Here is a 7522-nt window from a genome sequence, read left to right as displayed (position 1 = left end):
ATTTTTGGTGCTTTCAAGTGGCGGCTGCTTCAGGCCAATCACCACGCCTGACAAAGCTAAAAAACAGACACTGTCTGGTCACCACTGCGATGTCACCTGATGGGAGTTCATGGTTGACAATTTGGAGAATGACAGCCTCCTCTGTAAAAAGTCAACAGCACCCAGGAATTATTTGGAAATTTCCTTAAAACATGTCTCCTGCTTCAGAAATAATTCAAAGCCTCTCTAAGGAGCTGAACGGATGGCTATTATTAGCTGATTATTTAGCTTAAGAAATTGAGACAGAGGGATAAGTTATTGCCCTGATGAACACGTAGCTAATGGCTGCAAAGTTTAGGTGTCAGCCCAGGTCACTGACTTCAAAATTACAGCCTCTTTCAAGTATATAGTACTGTCTTTTCCTTGGCCTTAGGTTCTTAGTTTTAATTTATTTGTTCTAAAGCTTTTAGCTTCTGTTAGTATTCATATACCTCCTTCATCTTTAAAGTAATGTGTCTGTTTTTGAGAAAGAAAAGAGGTAGAGAAAATGATCTTTGTTTGGGGAGAGACATGGCGTTAATCTTTTTGTGGTAAGATTTACTTAGGATTTACCCTGAGCTATGCTGGCAGACTCTAAGCTCAAATAGCAAAGATGACCTTGAAATTCTGCACAGCCCTGGATTTAATCTTCAGCATGGAAGTAAAAAGAAAAATCTAGCCGAAAATATTCAAGTGTTACCCATGATATTGCAGAAAGGTGTGTGTGTATGTGTGTGTGTGTGAGCATGCGTGCTAAGCCAGTTTGCCATCACAATAACAAAAACCTGAGACAAATGATGGTTTGCTTTTGGCTAGGTCTTAAGAGACTTCAGCCTGTGGTGAGACAAGCTCAATGCTTAGACTCCGCAGGCAGGTATGCCGGATGGCATCAGTGCAAAACATGTGAGTTCGCAGACAGCTCATCTGACTGCCAGGAACCAAAGAGAAGGGAGTGGTCCCCAGAGGTCAAATACCTCCCAATAGGCTCCATTCCCACCCCTCCCTGATATCCGTGAAGACATATTTGCTGTGATTTGTGTAATAGAAAGTTGAAGGGCCAATAGCCAGGCAGGAGGTATAGGTGAGGTTTCTGGGGAAAGAAAGGAAGAGGAGATGAATCTAGGCACAGCAGAGATTTCAGGAAACACAGAAGGTGGAGTCACCAGCAGCCGTGGAGGAAGCAGCATGAGCAGTAGAGAGAGATGAGGTAACAAGCCACGTGATAGAACATAGATTAAAATAAATGGGCTAGTTATAAGAACTAGTGGGACAAACCTAAGCTAAGGCCGAGTTTTCATAATTAATAATAAGTCTTCATAGCCACGTCATTATTTGGGAGCTGGCTGGCAGGACAGAAAAAGACTCCTTTTGTCTCATTAGTGTTCCCTACCCCTTTCCTTTAACTTACTATTTGCAATTGTATCCCAAATAATTTTAACTTCAGAGTTCTCTGCTTGCTTACCTCACCCTCTTAGACACCTGGGAGACGACCTTCGGTGGTGAGAACATTTGCCTTATCAAGTTCTATGAAATAAAAAGTCTAATAAGCAAGGAGCTGGAAGATCGAGCCTTAGCCCATAGGCTGCAGAGCCGAGTGTGGCCAGCAGAGGGTGCTGGCACGAAAGGAAAGAAAACTGCTGAACCGATGGTTCTGGAAGACCTCTGATGTTTCCCTGTTCTGTTTTCAACAGCAGCCTAAAAGATAAGAAAGGCAAGAGACTCCAGCTTCAACTGAATGGACGTCCCTCCTCAATCTTAAAAATACTGACCATTTGGGCATCCAGCTTCCCAAAGGAAATGCTACTGGACGTAAAAAGGCAAAAAGGTCAGCGGTAATAATTGTATGTGACTTCAAGACTCCCATTCTCATCCGTGTATAAATCTCCCAACAGAAACCAACAAAGAAATTTCATCAAGTGGGCCAACCATAGACATCCAAAGTGTAACCAACTCATCAAACACCCGAGCTAGTTCCAGGACAGGCTCCAAAGTTACACATAGAAACCCTGTCTCGAAAAGAACAAAAAAGGAAAAAGTGCAAAAAAAAAAAAAACCCTAATTTCTTATAGCTAGTTTATCATATCATAGTGGAGTGTAAAATAGTAGCCCAAGTAATGGCTAGAGTTGCTGTATAAATGCAAGGATATTGCACAACACGCTCTTGAGGGTCACTGAAGGAGTTAGGAGAAAACAAAATGAGTCAAAAACTTTTCAGAACCCTTGGGATCCAGCAAAGGCAGTGCTAAGATTGCTTGAGCTATACCTGTTAGTGATTGTGGAAAAAAAAAAAAAAAAAAAAAAAAAAAAAAAAAAAAAAAAAAAAAAAAAAACAAGAGTTGTTAAATAATAAACCTTTTACAGTTCTTAGAAAAAATAGAGCAAGCCAGCCTCAGACACAACTTCCAAAATGAAACTCTAAGGATCAAGATAGAAATTGATGAACTGGAGATTAACTAATAATGAGCACAAGAAGGTAAGTCCAAGACAAATAAAGCAGGATTGGCAAGCCCTTAGCCAAGCTAATCTCAAAAAGAGAGATGTTTAGAACAATAAATACGAGTTATCAAAACCAACTCATTAGGATCTGAGACCTCAGACAGATCTCTGCCAAGATCTACAAGCATCACAGTATTAGTCAATACTAATAACCAGTAACAAGATACTGGTAGAAAAGAAAGAGGCAGTAAAATTGCCCCAAATTCCAGGTGTCTTATATTTAAATGCCTCTAAAAAGGTGGATAAATAAATCACAAGACTTGGATGTATATACAGTGAGGTTTTATTCAGTTATAAAAGGTAAAATTACATAATTCATAGGAAAATTGATATAACTGGAGGTTGTTCCATATAACACTTATTGTCCCATGTAATAATCTACACAACATGCATACTGTTCCCCACAATAATCTATACATTATTATTACTGGAAACATCCACATTGTTTTCAATTATCTACATAACATACATATTGTTGTACACAAAAATCTACACAATTTACATATTGCTCCACATAATAATCCAGATTCAGGCATTTTAAAACCGCGTTTTCTTTCTCATCTGGACGGTATATGTCTCTCTCTCTCTCTCTCTCTCTCTCTCTCTCTCTCTCACACACACACACACACACACACACACACACACACACATATGATTGACAGGTGTCACAAACACATGACTGGTGTTAATTTTGAACAGTTAAATGCAGAGGAAGTATGTGTACAGAGGTAGAAGCGTGAGATGGACTCTAGAACATTCCTGTGAGAGAGAGAAGGTTCCCAAGGAAAGGGGAACGATAATCCACGTTGTGCATTTGTCTTAATTCTGAACAAGATTGAAGAGACCAAATGTGACAAAGCGGGAGTTGGTATTTTAGTAAGTTCTTTCTATTGTAACAACCAGTCTTCCTTTATCTTGGAGTCTGACTAAAGGAATTCTGGTAGCTATTTGTGGACTGGAGCAGAGGATTAGGATGCTTAGGTCTCTGTCTTTGAAGACAGAAGGCTTGATGTGGGCAATATCAAGAGTGCCAAAGATGACCAGGACTGTGAACACGAGAAGGTTTCCTAAAAATTATATATGTGTGTGTATCTACACTTCTCTCTCTTTACCTCTTTCTCTCTCTAGAGAGGGGAAGGAGAGAGTTAAGTGTCGTTACTGAACACGGAGATTAATGCTCCTCTCAGAGGTCACAGTTTACCCAACAAAAACTCAATGACAAGTGTGGAATGCAGCCCTTCGAGTTGTGGGTCAAGGGTCATCCCACCCCAAGCAATACAGGATTTTCCCATTCCTCTTGTTTGCCAACCAGAACTTGATAGCAAGAGCCTATTGATGAAGACAACACATACTTCAGTCGTAGGACATGAAGAAACAGGCTGGTATCTGTCTAGAAGCGCCTTTACTGCTTGGAGCCTTCATAGCACAGGAAGCTGCTATGCAGGCTACAGGAAGAGAAAACCTACCAAGAGGCTTATCCAACTGTGAAGCTTCTGAGCTACAGTAATGATTATCCTGGCAAGATGTGTGTACGGAAGCAAGAGCTGGCATTCTGGCGGAAGGATTCACACACATGCATAGTTAGGTGGCACCAATTTTTGACTCAGTAGCTTAAAGGAAGTAAACAAACAAGCAGACAGACAGAAGGACATGACATTGAGAAGGGGACGGGGGGAATCTGAGAAGAGTTGGATGATAGCTGGGATATGATCAAAATGTATTGTATGTACGTGTGAAATTCTCAAAGAATACAATAAGGTGCAAGGGCTAGAGGAAGACACACAATACCAACCTCTGCTTGCATGTACAGGCACACGTCAGTCCATGTAGAAAAAAAAAACAGAAAGTGAAGCAATGGATTTTCAACCATTTACTGCATGTCTGCTCTTCTTCCAGATTTGACATCACTTAACAGTCACTTCTTGCATTGGCCTTAAAATATTCTTGGTTGCCGGGCGGTGGTGGTGCACGCTTTTAATCCCAGCACTCGGGAGGCAGAGGCAGGCGGATCTCTGGGAGTTCAAGGCCAGCCTGGTCTACAAGAGCTAGTTCCAGGACAGGCTCCAAAACCACAGAGAAACCCTGTCTCGAAAAACCAAAAAAAAAAAAAAAAAAAATTCTTGGTTGTCGGATCACTGGGTTCAGGTGCAGCCACATTGCTTTTTCCAAACTCCCAGGAACCCACAAGAATGACCCCAGCTAAGACTCCTAGCAATAGTGGAGAGGGTGCCTGAATTGGCCTTCACCTGTAATCAGATTGGTGATTACCCTAATTGTCATCACGGAGCCTTCATCAGTAACTGATGGAAGCAGATGCAGAGATCCACAACCAAGCCCTGGGCCAAGCTCTGGCAGTTTGGTTCAAGAGCAGGAGTAGGGGGTTATATGAACAAGAAGGCTCAAGATCATGAGGGGAAAACCCATAGAGACAGTTGACCTGAGCTTTGGGGAGCTCACAGACTCTGGAGCAACAGTTAGGGAGTCAGCCTGGAGCCATCCTAGGTCCTCTGCCTGTGGGTGACAGTTGTGTAGCTTGGTCATTTCTGGGACTCCTAGCAGTGGGACCAGGACGCGTCCTTGACGTGTGAACTACCTCTTTGCCTATGGTGAGATGCCTTGCCCAGCCTTAATGCAGGGGAAGGAGCTTGGTTCTCTCAACTTGATACACCATGCACCGTTGACTGCCATGGGAAGCCTTCACCTTCTGAATGGAGACAGAAGAGGAGTGGTTGGGGGGGAGGATGTTGAAGGGAAGTTGTGGGAGGGAGCAAGAGGAGTGAAGGGAGGGTATGTAAAATAAATAGACAAATAAAAAAAGCATACCTAAAAACTACTATAGTTGTTATCTGAACTGTCGTAACTGTTAACTGAAAAAAAAAATGAATTTAAAAATAAATTACATAAAATAAGAACTCAACAAGATTTCTTGGAAGGGGCTATTAATTTCTACTTGGCTGGTATTTTGAACTTAGGTTATTTCCTATGAATTTCAATTTATCAATTTAATCAAAACATAATTAGATACATTTCGAAACACACGTGCACGTTGTATTTTCTCCACTAGATGTCTCCAGAGAAATACAAAGTAGATGGTGCTGCTACAAAATACATTCGGTAGTAAATGTACAAACTCATCCGATTCAGTGAGGGTGAAGTTTACATGGCTGGCTACTTAATAGGAAAGTGAATCCACCATGTAAAGGGCTTTCAAAGGCAGGGTCTAAGGAGGCAGGCAAGGAGACAGCAGCCCATTCCCCATCATCCCCAGAGGCTTCTGCCCAACATAGTTAGCAATCAAGAGACCATGATTCTTTCTTTGGTGTGCAGTGAGCCCTGAGGCTGAATATGATTCCAGTGCCTCCCCTGGGTCATGACAGACTGTGTTTGGAGACTCTTGTGGAAATCTGTGGAAATACTACTAAAAAGAAGGCTTTAGGAGCCCCACTTCACATAGCCAGCCTTTGCCATGTGACAATGTGACAAACTAAACCTATAAGCTTATCTTCTTGACTTCTCCAGACTGACCACTGATGTTCAATTTTATTTCACTTATATACATATTTTAAAGATGGAAAATCAATACAAGATTCTTGCTTTTTAAATTCTTTCAACCTAATAATTTTAAAGAAAAATTTTAGTCTTCTCGAAGAACCCAAAGACCCCAGAGTCTTGCCCAGCATTTCCCTTTGCAGGACTATAATCCAGGCATTAGATAAGGCTAGCAGTCCCATAGCCTAGGTGCCTAAGTGCTGAGGGTAGAGCTTTCCCTAACAATGTGCAAGATTAACTTCAAGTTTTGGCTAAACTTTAAGTGTGGGTTGTGCTGTGTGATCTACACGCAAGTCACTTGAAGCTCAAGTGTATGACAACCCATGAACCATATCATACGTTGAAGAGGAAATGTTTAAAAATGCACACGATACAAGCGAAACTGTGGACAGAGCACTCTGGGTTTGAGCAAGCAGATTTACGGAGAGCAGAGTCCATGAGGAGCTCCCGGAAGTGCAGGAGTTTGAGGATGGTTACTCACTGGTGAATAAGCATGGCAGCGTGGTGACCTCATGGTCTCTGGAGGCTAGATCACAGAGAACTGCCTATAAATCTGCTTCCCAGGCCTAGAGACAAGTGGCCCTGTCTCTCAGACACACTATCGCTCTTCAGTTACATAATAAACCATTCTTTCTCACTAATGACTTAGATCCCTGGGTCAGACTTTGCATCCCTGGAAAGTCAGACTTCATTTTCCTGACTTCCGTCATCTTCCCGACTGCTAGGAACATTGCAAGGTCCACTAGGGTCAGGGTCCTGTCGTGGAGCAGAAGAGAAAGGGCCCTGTGTGGAGAGAGTGTGACTTCTAATGAGGACCCCGGAACAGAATGTGACCCTCCACAGATTTTTTTTCCCAGTCTTTTCCACAACGTGAATCAACTTCCATCCTGTTTCAGAATCACTCCCCTCTCCCTTCACCCTTCCTTGAACTGTCAGCTGCAGCTCAGAATCCGTCTTTAGCCTTGGACTTTCTCCCGCTAATTAAATGCAGCGTCAATTTTCTGGCCTGGCCTCAGTTTCACTCTCCTTGTTCTTTGGATTTGCTGGTAGATTCTGTGTCTTCTGGATCTCATTTGCAAGACCCTCCCTGATGTCATCACTGATCCGAATCGCGAATATCTGAGGAGGGCTGGCATTTGTTGACCTCCGTGGGAGTTTTGTCAGTCTCAAACATGGTGCTCGGGGTGGAAAGATTTCAGATTTCTATTATTGGAAACTATAAAAAGGCCTTTAGAACGCCTTTTGTTATATGAGAATATGCTTTGCCTTGTGCAAAGAAGTTAAACCTGTATTGTTTGTATATGGCAGAGTAACCTCTTAAGTGTTACCAAAAGCTTCCTAATCGCCAGTTGATTAATATTATATCGACCTTATATGTAGGTCTGTCTACAGAAGCGGTTTTCAACAGCCCACCATTCGCACAATCTAAGAGGAACAAAAAGCTATCGTAAAAGCGAAC

This window comes from Chionomys nivalis, chromosome 24 (assembly GCF_950005125.1).
Source record: "Chionomys nivalis chromosome 24, mChiNiv1.1, whole genome shotgun sequence".
Taxonomy (NCBI): domain Eukaryota; kingdom Metazoa; phylum Chordata; class Mammalia; order Rodentia; family Cricetidae; genus Chionomys; species Chionomys nivalis.
The sequence above is the reverse complement of the archived record's forward strand: the minus strand, read 5'-3'. Positions refer to the sequence as shown.